The sequence below is a fragment of the Narcine bancroftii genome, chromosome 5 (genome assembly GCF_036971445.1).
Source record: "Narcine bancroftii isolate sNarBan1 chromosome 5, sNarBan1.hap1, whole genome shotgun sequence".
Lineage (NCBI taxonomy): Eukaryota > Metazoa > Chordata > Chondrichthyes > Torpediniformes > Narcinidae > Narcine > Narcine bancroftii.
In genome coordinates, this window is record NC_091473.1 from 246,758,457 (window position 1) to 246,774,434 (window position 15,978).

The 15,978-nt window shown below is 43.0% G+C and overlaps 1 long non-coding RNA gene across 4 annotated transcripts in view; it reads left to right on the forward strand.

Annotated features, from left to right (window-relative positions):
• The window catches only part of LOC138765145 (uncharacterized), a 129,810-nt gene that overhangs the window by 69,312 nt on the left and 44,520 nt on the right, over positions 1-15,978 (forward strand). For 2 of the 4 annotated variants that reach the window (XR_011358498.1, XR_011358499.1), the window contains exon 2: positions 7,680-7,705. The exons of the other annotated variants lie outside the window; for them this stretch is intronic. This is a non-coding gene — a long non-coding RNA (uncharacterized lncRNA). The remainder of the gene's footprint in view (positions 1-7,679; positions 7,706-15,978) is intronic. 4 annotated transcript variants of the gene reach the window in all.

The following is a 15,978-nucleotide window of genomic DNA, read 5'->3' on the forward strand; positions in this document are numbered from 1 at the left end:
GAGGGGCTCCCAAGGGGCTTTGGACAATGAAGGCTTCCTGATCATGTCAGACCTTTGGATCTGGAGCTCAGGTTGCCCATGGTTTCAACTAGAATCTGTGCAGCTGTAGAGGCTGTGAGGGAATTGGAGGCGAATCAATGGACACTCAATAACTCGAAAGGGATTCTATTTTGCTTCTCTTTCATTTGTATTATAAGGGCACTGGCCAATACTATGACGACTCTTTGTTTGCCTTAAGGCAGGCAAAAGTTTTCGTATATCATGTATGTTACATGTTTAATGTGTTACAGTATGTTTATGATTATCCAAAAACCACTTAACCAAAAATCTCAGTTATCAGAAATAAAATTTTGGCGGCAACAAGTTGAAAATAATTTTCACCCAACGTGCTCATATGGAGCTCTGACATACTGTTAGTGCCAGTTTGGTAACAACAGAGCTCAGAACCAGCTGGGAAGCTAGACACTAAATGGCTGGATGCTGGATCAGAGAACCAGACTGGAATCTCGATTCATCAGTGAGCGATTAGAGGAAGTTGGTGGGTCAGGCAGCGGATGGGGAGATTGTCCTCGTTTCAGGTAACTCCCTCCCCTCTCTCTTTTCATTTCTTCTTTACCCTCCACTGTACTTGGCTCTCCGCTGTCCTGGTGTCATCAAGGAGAGCGGCCTCCCAGACAGGAGAATTGACCTCAGGCTCCCGGGCAGGAGTGGGGACCTTGGGCTCCCGGGCAGGATCAGCAATAGTGGTGGAGAGGTGTCAGGGATCTGCGACGGCAGAAGGAGCAGGGAGCTCGGGCTCCCGGGGAAGATTGAGATGGCGTTGGGGAGGTGTCGGTGATCGGTGTCGGTGGTAGGAATGGAGACCTCGGGCGCCCAGGCAGGAGTGAGGACCTGGGGCTCCTGGGCAGGATGACGATGGCGGTCGAGAGGTGTAGGGGATCGGCGACTATGATGGAAGACGTCGGGGAATGGCAACGGCCAATAAAACTGTTTTGCTGATGCTATTGGACTGATTAAAGCCATTACTCAGTTATCTGAAAAATCGGGTTAACCGGAAAGCACATGGTCCCAAGCATTTCAGCTAATTGGAAATGTACTATATTATGTGATGGTTCTTATGGATTAAGTGGCGAGATGGTGGTGGTGAAGGAGGTTCACACAAAACAGAGAGCATGGATCAATTGAGCCAAATGGCCTGTTTGAGTTGCGTGTTGTAAATAATTCAATGCACCTGATGGCTGCGCATATAAGTGGGAACCAATTCAGAATAAGGGATAATTAGTCCGAAACAAATACAATATCGAATCAGGACCATCAGCCCATCAAGAACCCAACTATACTAATCTATGCAGGTCTTATTTACCAGCACTTTGTGTGTAGCCCTCTGTGCTTTGGTGATTCAAGTGCTCATCTACTACCTGATGTGAGAATCTCCATCATCCACTCAGCTGGCATGTTCCCAATTCTCATCATATTCTGGATGGGAAAATAAATTTCCTCTTCTGTTCCTTTTAAAATGAAAATGAAAAGGAATTTCTTCTGTCAGAGGGTAACAAATCAAAGGAATTCTCTAGTCCAGAGAGCTGTTGAGCCTGAATCACTGAATATATTCAAAGTTGAAATGGATACTTTTTTTAATCCAAAAGACAGATGAGCCAGGAAAGTGGAGATGACAAGATTACGTCACCCATTATGCAATTGAATATGGCAGATGACCCAAGGGAGCAAGACACTTCTTCCTATTGCTGCTTATCTTATCTAACACGTTCATCTCTCCAACTCTCTGTTGAGCATTAAGTTTATTGTCAGAATTTTTCCTGGTACAGTGAAAAGGGTTCTCTCGTGAGCAGTCTAGCAAGTTGACTCTGACATACAACAATGCAAACTAAAGAGCAAGAGCACAATTTCAGAGTATAGTGTCACAGAGAAAAGTTTAATTCGCAGAGAGGGCAAGGGCAGCTTGAGTTCCCTATTATGGGGTCCATTCAGGAGCCTGATGGCTGCGAAGATGAAACTGTCTTTAAACCTACTGGTGCACAATTTCACACTCTTGAACTTTGTCTGTGATAAGAAGAGGAAGAAGAGAATATCTTTGGGGGGGGGAGGGGGAGGGGGAAATGGATCCTCCAGGAACTTCCCATGCATTCATTTTGTACGAATATTAAACCGTAACTTTCTCCTCTTCATCCCCCTTGATCTAAGATCAATTGCTTGGCATCCCATTACAACCTCAGCGTGAATCTCTGGCCAGGCAAGGGTCACTTTGTGTAACAACTTTATCAATCTGAGACAGGAGATGTGACAAGAATCAAGGAACCTATTAGCAAATGTTAGGAAACCTTTGAACCAAAGTTTTACAAAGTGCTATGTTGAGATCAAGAGCAAAAGAATTCTTTCAAGACTTTTCTAATCACTGCCAGTTACAGTGTAATATTTGGGAAGTGTTAGGTCTGCTTTGTTCATGAATGAGTGAGACAAACACCAGGCTGAGTCGAAATCAGGGTTCTTTGTTCTTTATTACCGGATTGTAACACTTGCGACTAACAAAGTTAGTCGGAGAATGCATTCTGCCGTTATCAGCAAAATGGTGATTTTTTATACCCTTGGATACATGCTTAGAACATCATCATATCATTACTTGTCCAATGACTAAAACTGTTGCTATCCTTTCCCTGCTAGCTTCCTGCCTCTCAATCCATCAATGTCTCTCTTATCTTGTAAGTACAAGGATGCATTTACATCTTGTTACTGCCCCGTACATTCCCATCTCATGATGTTTTACCTTACAGAAGGTAGATCCAAAAGTAATTACTGTCTTATTCTCTACCACACAGCTTCAGGCTATTAAAGATTTTCTAATTTAAAGATCCAAATTGATGGATTATGTAAGAATTCTGTGTGTGTAATACTTGCATATTTATTAATTATTGCTTAACTTTGTGACATGATTGATTGTCTTTGTTCCTTCAGAATGGAACATGTTAATAACCACAGACACCTTGATTATTGACAAATTCTGACTGAAATTCTGAATTATAAATTTCATAAAGTGCGGTTAATGTAGAGCCTATAGTTGTGCAAGGAAGTTAATGCATCTATGGTTGGGTAGGTAGCTTATAGGCTGCTCAAGTACAAGAGTGGAGAATGTTTGATCATGGTTTAAAATCTTGATCTCACCACACTTCCACTCAAGCACATCTGATTAGAGTCAACATAAGTTGGATGGGGTGGGGTGGGGGTTGGGGGGGGAGTGGTGGATGTTGGAGGAATGATCATTGCCTCATCTCTAGCTCAGTTAGTAGGGCTCTCAGCTCTGAGTCAAATAGTTCCAGGTTCAAGCCCCATTCTGAACACTGAAAAAATACATCAAGGCAGACATATCAAACTCCATCAAATAAGAGTCGGTTTAGAAGGATGGGCAGATTAAGACACGCTGCGGGAAGAGGGATGAAAGAATGCACTTCAATGAAAGTCACAACAGTTAGCCTAGCACAATCAGGAAGCAATTGTCCCACCTAGCTCTCAGAGGCCAGCAATGGGTGTGAACCCTTTGTTTCTGTCAGGATGTCTTGAACAAGTGCTGCCTGCTCCAAACACTGTATGTTTCCCCTTTAAGAGTTGTTAGATGGTTTTCACTCAAGATATGCAGCTAATGAAGTGCTGGCTCCATGATACAATCATGTTAACTGTGTGGCTTCACAGGGTTAGCATGGTTTAATCCCACCCTGATTTCCACATCAGTTTTCAGGGCTGTCCAATTTAATTCTATGTAATGCGATACAGCGTGACAATCAATGGGAAGACATCTGGCTGAGAGTTAAGTTTGTCTGTGGGGAATCATTGGGATTGATGCCCTATATATGATTTTTATAAATGCCTTGCTGACTGGAGGATCTACATCTGTGCAGAAAACGTTCGTGGGGAAGTGACAAATGATGAAGTGCTGCCGGGCGTTATTTCTGGCTGCTCTGGTCTTTGTTGCAGGGGCACAGAGGGTGCCGGGATACAGGAAAATCTTCCTCAAATGAAAGACACGATTTAAGTGCAATCTTTTGACGTGCCCTCTTGATAGACCCGATGTAGCCTGACAGAATGTTGCAGCTTCATTTAAATATTGCATGAAATTTAAGTGAAGCCCAGCACCATTTTCCATCCACTTTAATGCTGAATCAAAATCTGACTCCTCCTTTCATCCGTGGTGCCAGGAGAAGGTTTCACAGGGACTGGGGCTCTTCAAACATCTTTAGTACAAAAATCCTTGAGAATTTTATTCCTTTCTTACAGCAGTACTTAATGTTCCAACATTACTAAGGACTGCTCATAAGAATGCCAACGATGATTGATTTTTTCATTTAAACAGACGCACAAACTTTCAGAAAAGCAGAAATGAATTGATGAATTGGGATTATTATTGCTTGTTTTTAAGTGCCAGGGTATCTCGCTCTCTCTCTCTCTCTCACACACACACACACACACACACACACACACACACACACACACACACACACACACACACACACACACACACACACACACACACACACGACCATTTTGGTCATCTCATTTCTTCACCATTACTCAGGCAACCCTTGGCACTGCCATTCAATATTGCCCTTTACAAATAGCAGTCAGCAGGTCTAGTGGTTTCACCTTCTTAACACTGAATGGCGGTGGGAGGTTGCTTAGTGTAATTTCATGCTACATTTCTCAGATACATCTTGCAATCTGCATTGAGCAACTTAATTGGTCACAGCACCCAGGTTCATTGCATTGCTGTGGTAAAGGGTGCCAACTATGCCCCGTTCGATGGCACTCCCACCACTGTCAGTTGCCAGCACATGTCCCAAACTTCAGCACAAAACCCAAGCTGCACCTGTAATGCAGAAGCAGTGGTCCAGTGCCATCTTTCACACTGAGTTACCCTCGGTCCACGTAGGGGGCATTAATTCCATCTTGGACCTCGCAGGAGGCATTGATTCCAGGTCAGAAGACAAGTTTTCCACCTATATACTTTACAAGCCCACTAACTCCCACAACTACCTTGACTAGAGTTCCTCAGACCCAGACCCCTGCAAGGATTCTATTCCCTTCTCACTATTTCTCCGTCTCCGCTCCATTTGTTCCCAAGATGAGGTTTTCCAGTGCATATCATCTGAAATGTCTGCCTTCTACCACAAATGTGGCTTCCCTTCCAGCACCATCACCTCAGCGCTTACCTGCATCTCCTCCATTTCATGCTCATCTGCCATGGCCCCCTCTGCCTCCAGACCCAACAAGCACAGGATTCCCCTTGTCCTTACCTACAACCTTACCAGCCTCTGCATCCAACACATAATCTTCCCACCACCAAAAACATGATCCCACCACCAGATACATCTTTCCCCTCTCCTCCTATCTCCACCTTCTGTAGGGACCGCCCCTTCCATGATTCCCTTGTCCACTCATCGCTTCCCACCAAATGAACCCACCCCCCCCCCCAACCGGGACCTTCTCCTGTGGCTAGCAGAAGTGCAACACTGCATCCAGTGCTCCTTTTGTGGCCTTCTTTAGATTAGCGAGATTGAGCGCAGACTCAGCACCTTTGCTCTGTCCCCACCAGTGACAGGATCTCACAGTGGCCAACCCTTTCAATTCTGTATCCTACTCCCATACTCAAATGTCTGTCCATGTCCTCATGGACTATCCCACTGAGACCACCCATAAATTGAAGGAACAACATTTGATTTTCCATCTGGGCACCCTCCAACCGGATGGCTTTAACATAGACTTCTCTGATTTATGCTAACTTAATCTCCCTCCCTTCCCTTCCTTTGTCTTCTTTCCCTCCACACTCTCCCTCTCTATTCACCCAGCCATCCCTCCTCCCCCTACTTGCTGCTGTGACCTCCCTCCCTTATCCACCTATAACCTCCTGCCTTCAGGACCGTGCTCCTCCCACCACACCACCCCCCTACCATTTAGTTCAGATGCCTGCTGACATTTTTCCATACCAAGATGAAGGGGTGAAGCCCGAAAGGTTATGTATCTTATGATCTGCTGAGTTTCTCCTGCTGTGTTTTTTCTTGATTCCACAGAGTTAATCAAAGAGGATCAGAGAAATGATCCCTGATGTTCAGACCAATATTTAACCTGTTATTAAAATGAATATCTTCTGAGTATTTTAAGACATTTTAAGTCATTTTAACCCTTACATTCCCATTTGCAGAGTTTAACAGTGTGCAATTTGAACTTCCACTGGCTGTCAAGCATGCTGAAGGAACTCGAGGAGTTTATATTGTAGGTTATCATCCTTTGTGCATAAGAAAATAGGACCAGAAGGCCACCACCTCAAGCCTATCCTGCCATTCCATACAGTCACAGCTGATATGCCCCAAGCCTAAACTTCTCTGCTGTCCCAGTTCACCAGAATTTTTCAAAATTGTAGCCATCTCCTCTTTGCATTAATGATCTAATGTTCACCACTCCTTTGGTCCAGAACTCCAGTGATCTGCGACAATAAATTCCTATGCACCTCAGTTTTAAATGATCTTATCTTGTAACTGCATCCACTTGTTCGAAACACATTCACCAGATGTAGCATAACCCCTTACGATCTTCTATGTTTCAATAAAGTCACAGCTCCTTCTTCTAAACTGCAAAAAGTAGAGATTAAAGTTAAGAGAAACAAAACTTGACAAAAGGGCTCAAGCCTGAAACGTTGGTTATGGATCTTTTTCTTTGCTATATAAAGTACTCAGTTTGACCTTTGTTTTTAATACAGATCTAAGTTGTTCAGCTGTTCAGAAACAGAGTCATGAAATCATACAGCCCAGAAACATTAGGGTGATAGCTCTTTGCCAGCATCTCTCTTTGTCTTTCCTATCGAATTACCCGGCCAAAGATCATTTAAACATTGTAATTTTAACAGCCTCTGCCACCTCTTTCGGCTGTTGATTCCAAATAACACTGTCATTCCAAATCTTATTGAATATTTGAATGAAATATTAGTTATGATTTATTCAACCTCTGTTCTAAAGAGCACATGACCAGTACCTGAAGGAAAAGGAAACCTACCCCCTCTCTCTTGTTACATGAGGTTTCTTCATGAATAAAAAGATGTAGTTAGATGAAAATATACAAGAGCTCCACAATTACTCACACTTATATACTACAACAATGTCTTGATTTGATAGAGCCTCTTTAAAGGAGAAATCTATCCAATAACATCATGGTCCAGATCAGCTTCGGAGAAAGAGGAGAGAAGTGAGGAGCAATTTAGAGAGAGAATTCCTAATCATAAGGCCAGTGGAGGAGTGATTAAAAAAAAAGGGAAATGAAAGAGGACAGAATTGAAAGATATCTTGTAAAGTTAATGGAACCAGAGAATGTATAGGATGATAGTGTGATGTCAGAAAGGATGGATGAAGACATGAGAATTTTAACTTTAATATCAGTGGGAATTTTGGGACATTTTACTGAAAAATGCCTGCATCCAACAAATCGGAGAGACCACTTTCCATTCAAATACACACTGAATAAAAAAAGGTTTCGCTTTCCCTTTCATTATACCATAATTGTGTAAATGTGCACAGACTGATAAGGATAACTCCAATATTATCCTTTGTGGATTAAGTGTAGATTTTGTGCCAATTCTGTGTGTTTTGTTAACCCTCCCCTCAAATCTCTGTCTCTTTCTGCAGGCGACATTTGTGAAGAATTAAGGAAGGTAAATTAGTATCAATTATTGCATCAGATTGACTTGTTTCTGTGTGTAGGATTATAAATATAGAAAAATCAAGTAAGAACCAACTTCAGCTTGAATACAGTTTAGAAAGTCCAGGGGTAGTGGTGCCAAATGAGGCCTTATCCAGCAGCTACACTTATTTTAGTTCCCCAGCTCTTGTAATCATCAGGAACTGGTCAAGAATACCAGCCAAGCCATTAAGAACTTAATGTTCAATTGTTAGAAGAATCAGGAGAAAGATTAAGCCACAATTACGTTTTATGTGGCAAATTATTATGAAGGTTTTGGTGTAAGTTGATTTGAATAAAAACATAAGGAATTAGAGCAGAGCATGTGGCCCATTGAGCCTACTCCACCATTTGCATTAAGAGGCATGGGAAGAAGGCAGGTAGGTGGAGACGAGCCTATCATCAGATCAGCCATGATCTCATTGAATGGCAGAACAGGTTTGATGGGACAGATGGCCGACTTCTGCTCCTATTTCTTACATTCTCCAAATCATGGGTCCTCTACCGGCATCACCTACGGCTCCTAGAACGCTTCCACCAGCGTTGTCTCCGCTCCATCCTCAACATTCATTGGAGCGACTTCATCCCTAACATCGAAGTACTCGAGATGGCAGAGGCCGACAGCATCGAGTCCACGCTGCTGAAGATCCAGCTGCGCTGGGTGGGTCACGTCTCCAAAATGGAGGACCATCGCCTTCCCAAGATCGTGTTATATGGCGAGCTCTCCACTGGCCACCGTGACAGAGGTGCACCAAAGAAAAGGTACAAGGACTGCCTAAAGAAATCTCTTGGTGCCTGCCACATTGACCACCACCAGTGGGCTGATATCGCCTCAAACCGTGCATCTTGGCGCCTCACAGTTCGGCGGGCAGCAACCTCCTTTGAAGAAGACCGCAGAGCCCACCTCACTGACAAAAGACAAAGGAGGAAAAACCCAACACCCAACCCCAACCAACCAATTTTCCCCTGCAACCGCTGCAACCGTGTCTGCCTGTCCCGCATCGGACTTGTCAGCCACAAACGAGCCTGCAGCTGACGTGGACATTTACCCCCTCCATAAATCTTCGTCCGCGAAGCCAAGCCAAAGAAGAGGGTAGGTATGGCCATGGATTCAGCTCCACCTTTTTTCCCTGATCCTGTCACCCTTAATTACCCTATCATTCAAAAAATACCAACTTTTAAAGGAGAGTGGATAAACCCGTGGGATTCTGGGGTCATGCAATACACAAATGTGCTGGAGAAAAATTAGCAGGTCATAGGAAGTAAAGGGTAGCCAATGTTTGGGCCTGATCCTTCATCAGGAATAATGTTTCCTTATTTCTGACAGGCTCGAAACATTGGTTGCCTTCTACTTCTTATGGACGCTGCATGACCTGCTGAGTTTCTCCAGCACATTTGTGAATTGCACATTCAAAAAGTAAAAGCGCTTACAGAGCCACAATGGAAAAATAATGAGGGTAGGACAATATCTGTTCTAAGGAACCATTTCAGATCTGATGGGTTGAAATGCGTACTACTTGGTAAAGTGATAAACTTTCATATTTGAATTGGCTTTGAACCTATTGATCTTATTATCACCTCAATATTCACTTTAGTGAGATCCACTTGGCAATGATAATGACCAAGAGTTGGAAGGTTCATTGTCGTTTCTCATCCCAGGAGCACTAAGAATTGAACTGAATTGAATTGCTTAATGTAAAATCAAGTTAAGTTTATTGTTATCTGATTGCACAAGTAAGTACAACCCAATGAAACAGTGTTCTCCAGTCCTCGGTGCAAACCGTGCAGACACGCAAACAGCCATAGCACACATACAGACATATGTAGGATGAGTATTCATATATACAAATAAGTAAATAAACATAGTTTCATAAATATGAGAGTCTCAGATGGTTAATGTGAGCAATCCCATTGGTCGTTCAGCATTCCCACTGCCCGTGGGAAGAAGCTGCTTCTCAGCCCGGTGGTGCTGGTTCTGATACTTCCCAACAGGAGTAGCAGGGTGGTAGAATTCCTCAATGATTTTGCATGCCCTCTTCAGACAGCGATTCCAGTAGATCATGTCGTTGGGTGGAAGGGGGGAGAAGAGGGCTGGCTGTGGAGGGAGACACCAGTGATCCACTCTGCCACGTTTATGGTCCTGTGAATTGACCTCTGATCCATTTCTCTATAGCAAGCATATCACACTGTGATGCAGCCGGCCAGGACTCTCTCGATAGAGCTCCTGTAGAAAGTTGACATGATGGTGGCCAGTAGCCTTGCTCCCTTCAGTATTCTCAGGAACAGCAGTCGTTGTTGTGTTTTCATGACACGTACCCAGATACAGGGACAAGTTTTGTTTTGCATGCTATCCAGCCAAGTCAACTCATTCTTAAGTATAGCAGGTGGTGCAATAATAAAGCAAAAGTGCAGGGTGTAGTAAGAGTGCAGGGTATCTCATGTGAAGACAAAGGGCAGGGTATAAAGTACAGTCAGATGCTGTCCTTGTACTGTTTTATTACCAATGAGAGATCCATTTAAAAGTCTAATAACAGTAGGAAAGAAACTGCCCTTGAATTTAGAGTTTTGTGTTTTCAAGCAAATGTACCTTCTGACTGGGGTGTGGTGGTACCTACAATGCATTGGCACCTTTCCCCAGACTGTGGAAGGTAGAGACAGAGTTGATGGAGAGAAGGTTGTTAGAATGAACTGCGTTCACAACGCTATAGCCTCCTGCGGACTTGGACAGAGCAGCTCTCAGATCATTTACAGAGTTTACATAAGTATCCATTCCAATAGAGCTTAACTCAGTGGTTCTCGACCCAGTGGGTCATGATCCAGTGGTGGGCCACAGCATTTCCATGTGGGTCTTTAAAAATGTTAAATGCATTAAATTTGATGAAGATGTGTTTTTTACTCAATCATTGCCACGAGTGGACCATGGCATGTAAAGTTGGACCAAAAAAGGTTGAAAACCACTGGCTTAATATCACTCCACAAATTTTGCCTTGATAAATTTCTGGATCGTTTGGTGAATAAGAAGCATTATAATTTTACTCCAGGTCTTCTCTAAAAGTATGGAGGATGATTGAGCAAATTCCTTGCAGCACCAACTGGTCGACATTTCTTCCCTTGGGCATCAGAGCAGAACATGTCCCCTTGCTCTGTCAATCCTTCACCCCTCACCCTCAGCCAAGCTTGGCATTGAATAATCTTCTCTACTTCCAAATTAACTTTAAGTGCTCTCTCATTCTTTCCATTCAGGTGTTCACAGTACCATGAGCTTCATAAATTTAGGAAGCAAACATGATTTTTTTTTCCTTTCATGAACTCAGGAGAGCCCACAGGTCAATGAAGTACTTCCTTGGAGTTAGTCACTGCTGTGATGTAGGAAGCAAGGCTGCGAGCTTGCAAGTCTCCCCATAATGCATGCGCCCACACACTACTGTGGGAATACAACAGTGTACTTTCCTTGGCAAGTAACGATCAACTGGAGAGTCTCTGGGGTCAAGCATCATCAGTCAGGGGGAAAAGGAATTGTCAAAATGTTAACCCAATAAGTTGAAAATTCCTTTACTTCTCCCCAGAATCCCCACTGATATTGCTTGACCTTCTGAGTTTCTCTAGCAGATTGTTTTTCCATCTCATTCTCTTCAAGATGCAGTCTTTTGTGTCTCCAATGTAATTTATTTTGTCTTTGGTCAGTGGTTCTGATTGCACCATATTGTCCTATCAGTCACCTTTGAACACCACTCCATCATTTCACTGGAATGAATTTCAGATGCAGAGAGAGTAACATGCCACCTACACCCCATAGTCCATCTTGCATAGCCAAAGCTATGTTTGCAATATTAGTTGAGAAATAAATGTTGGTCAGGATACTGGGGTATCTCTCCAGTTCTTTAAAACAGTGGATAGGACACGTCACAAACACCCGGCAGAGATTTTTTTGTGTTTTTTATTCAACATGTACCAGGCTCTTGAAAAAGATACAGGAGCCTGAAGATGAGCACCCGACGGCACAAGAACAGTTTCTTCCCCTCTGCCAACAGATTCCTGAATGGACAATGAACCACAGACATTGCTTTACTTTCTCCTATTTTCTTGCACTATATATTTATTTTTGAAATGTAATTTATAGCAATATTTGGACTGTGATGCTGCCACAAAACAATGAATTTTGTGACATGTTCATGGCAATAAATTCTGAATCTTACTTTCCAAGCATTAACTCTGGGAGCACCAAACTATCTGTCTGCATGGTTGAAACTTCACTTTTTTTCCCTGCAATAACTGCAACTGTGAATTTTAATTTTTCTACCGTTTTACGTTCATTCCGTCTTTTTCTGTCTCGGCATGTTTTGGTAATTTAATTTATACTGTCGTGATTGGTGTATGTTGCATAGATGTCTGACTGCAGCAAGTGGAATTTCAGTCCATCTGTACACTGTGAAAAACAAAAATCTGCAGACACTGTGGTTGAAGTAAAAACACAATGTTGGAGAAGCTCAACAGGACAAACAGTCCACTTTATGTAGCAAAGATAAAGATAACCAAAGCTTCGGGCTTGAACTCTTTGTCAAGGTATGAAAAAATATGGGCAAGCTGCAGAACAAAATGGTGGGGGGAGGGGCGGGGGGAGGATCACAGTCCCAAAGGCAGGAGGTAAGAGGTGGATAAGGGAGGCAGGCACAGCACCAAACAAAGGTGGGGGGGGGGGTGGTGGCTCTGTGAATGGAGAGGGAAGGGGGTGGAGAGTGGAGGAAAGAAGACAAAGGAAAAGGGAAGGGAGGGAGAACAGAGAGTAGGCTAGCAGAAACCAGAGGTTGACGTTAATGTCATCCATTGGAGAGGGCCCAGATGGAAAATCAAGGGTTGGTCCTCCAATTTATTGGTGTTCTTGGTGGGATAGTAGATGAGGCCATGGACAGACATTTGAGCATGGGAGTGGGGAGTGCAATTGAAGTGCCTGGGCCTGGGAAGATCCCTGTCACTGATGAGGAATGAGCAAAGGTGCTCAGCAAAGCGATCTCCCTTATGTATATGACAATAAACTCCCATCTTATCTTAGAGCAGATAGGGCCTTGGTCATCCAACAGGCAGCACTGCTGACAAGATGGTACTTGCTTTCTACTGTGCAGTAGCTTGGATTTTGTGTGAATCTGGGGCTTTAAACCACAATCTAATTATTAAGAACGGACCTGGCAATGGGTTTCACCCCCCCACCCCCCCCCCCCCCCCCAGTTTAGCAGGGGAAGTCATCCCCTTGGTTTGCTTTCTCTTCTCTATCTTCCCTTTGTTTTTCATTGGCAAAGAGCTTCTCAAATAATGACACAGCATAATGTCACTTTGCGATTCAGAGGCTTCCTCGTCACACGTAGAAGACATGATCAGCTCATAAAATCTAATGAGCATTGCTATTACCAGCTTGGCTTGTTAAAGGTCGAAAATCTTTACCCAATCAGCAAAGTCTTGTGTGTTTTCAACATAGAAGTGACTTGGAATATTTTAAAGGCAGTTAATCCTCTTTAGTGTTCATCGCTTGCTGTGCTGAGGATGCACTCCAATAAATCGTCAGAAATATGTACTATTAATTAAGCACCCCATTCGTGGATGTGGTGGTGTATTTGGCTTGTGATTTTTTAATTGGGAGCTGATGTTCTAACAATTGGGGCCTCCTTGAATAGCCAATTTCATTATGATATCTTTTTATTCTTTAATGATGTAGCCACAATATAGATGGGGCTGATTTAGCTACATTTCAATAACTCTTGGGAGGTCAGGAAAAATGGAACTAGCTTGACCCTGAACACTAGCATTCATTGACACTTCAAAGGAGATAGGTGTTATGTGATGGGATGATAAGGATGAGGTGAAGCTCTGCTTCAATGCCTGACACCTAATGATGCGAATGAAAGGTCCCAGATCTAAAACATTAACCGCTTCTTTGCCCGCACATGCTGCCTGATGTGTCTGTCATTCAAGATGGTGTCAACTTGTTCCTTGGGTAGAGTTGAGACATCCAAAGAAAATGGAATTAATTCAAGGAAAAATATGCATATTCAATTAGTGGTCGGCGGTATGGTTAGCATTGTGGTTGGTGCATTGCTATTACAGCACCAGCGATCCAGATTGGGATCCGACACTCTCTGTAAGGACTTTGTTCGTTTTCCCAGTGTCTGCGTGGGTTTCCTCCAGGTGCTCCGCTTTCCTCACGTGCTTCAAAACTTTCAGGAGTTATAGGTTAATCGGGGTATTTGGCCGCCACAGACTCATGGGCCAGAAGGACCTGTTACCATGCTGCATGTCTAAATATAAAAATTTTTAGAAGTACTTTTCATAATGTCAGATCACCCAAAAAATATGCTGTGACATTCTGCACAATGCACCACGTACCATCCAGACAGAATGGATTTTTTAAAGGAAATTATTATCTGAGGAAAAATGACATTCAAATGTAAAGTTTAAAAAATGTAAATCCCTCTCAACATTTGCTGAAATGGGGTGACCAAACCATTGGTCCTTCACTGAGATGCAAGTGTTCTCTTTGTCAGAAGCATTAGTTTCTCTATTTGACATTGGCTTCATTTTGTATTCCTGCAATGTCAAATAAGAAGAAGGAAGTCTTGTCCCAGATACAAGATAATAATAAAAAAAATCTCACCTGTCGCAGGAGCAAATGAAGATTTATTCTCAAAGGGCAGGTTGAAATTACCTGTCAAATCTCCCAGTAAATGTAGCTGAAAATCACGTTTTTCCTCTCTGAACCAATGAAAAGAGAAATTCTATTCTTGAAATGTCTTCTTTCTGCATTATAGAACGATGCCTCAGATTCTGAAAGTTGTGGATTTAAGTCTCAGTCTAAGATAGTCTCATCAGGTTCTGCTGTGAAGAAAGCTGCTTCTTAGATGGGTCCCAGTCTACCCTCTAGGATGGACTTTAAAGATCATGTGGATCTATTTTGAAAGAGATACAGGAGTTACAATGCCAGCACCACCAGGCTGAGGAACAACTTCCACAGGCAATGAGAATGCTGAATGACCAAAGGAAATGGCCGCACTAGCCATCAGAGATTCACATATGTAGAAAGCAAATATTTATTTATTTGTGTTCATGAATACTTGTCTTGCATATGTGTTGTCTGTCTGTATGTGTGATATGTCTAGTGGCGTGTCCGTGTTTTGCACTGAGGACATTGTTTCGTCGGGTTGTACTCATGCAATCTAATAATAATAAACTTGACTTGAGTTGACCTGACTTGATTTGATAAAGAGCAGGGGAAAATCTCTCTGCTTGTTCTGAAGTGGAACAAGAAAAAGGGCTCAGGCATAAATTGTTGGTTATATCTTTGCATCCTATGGATGCTGTGAGCCCTGCTGAGTTCCTCCAGCATTTCTGTGTTTCACTGGTTGTTCTGAACCACATTTATCCCACATCCAACAGATGATCTGATCATTATCACCTTGTTGCGAGTGTTGATTTGATGCTTCATTGTGTGCTTGCCAAACTGAACAGTACTGCTGATTTGTTCTGGATTATTCTCAAGGTACAGTGTGTTGCAAATGAGCACAAAGTGCTCTCCCATCACATTTAAATCAATTAGTTTGCAAGTCTCTTCTGTGCGAATTTTGCAACAGAATTCCAGACGTGCTCTTCATCTCAGGCAAGTTGTTCCTATGGTCTACATTTGTGTACTACTCTGGACCTCAGCATGTGCAGATTTTCTTGTTTTCTCTGTTCCAGTGGCTTTGCCCTGAACCAAGGGTTGTATTGAATGGATCCCATCCGTACCCACAAGATTACAAGATTATAGGTGTAGAAGAAGGCAAAATTGGCCCATTGATTCGACTCCACCATTCTATCATGAGATGATCCATCCTCCTATTCAGCCCCACTCTCCAGCCTTCTCCCCATAATCCTTGATGCCCTGACCAATAAAATACCTGTTAAATTCTGCCTTAAGTACACCCAACAACCTCGCTTCCACAGCCACCTGGTCCACAAGTTCAACAGACCTCACGACCTTCTGGCTAAAGAAATTTCTTCACATTTCCTTTTTAAATTGATGCCCTTTTATCTTGAAGTTGTGTCCTCTTGTCCTAGATTCCCCTACCATGGGAAACAACCTTGCCACATCTACTCTGTCCAGGCTTTTCAGCATTTGATAGCCCCTTCCTGTTGCAATGACATTTGATGGGCCTGCTGGTTCTGAACAACTGGCTGGCCTTGCTGTTGCGGTTGTCCAGTAAGGAAGAGTGATCCATAAGC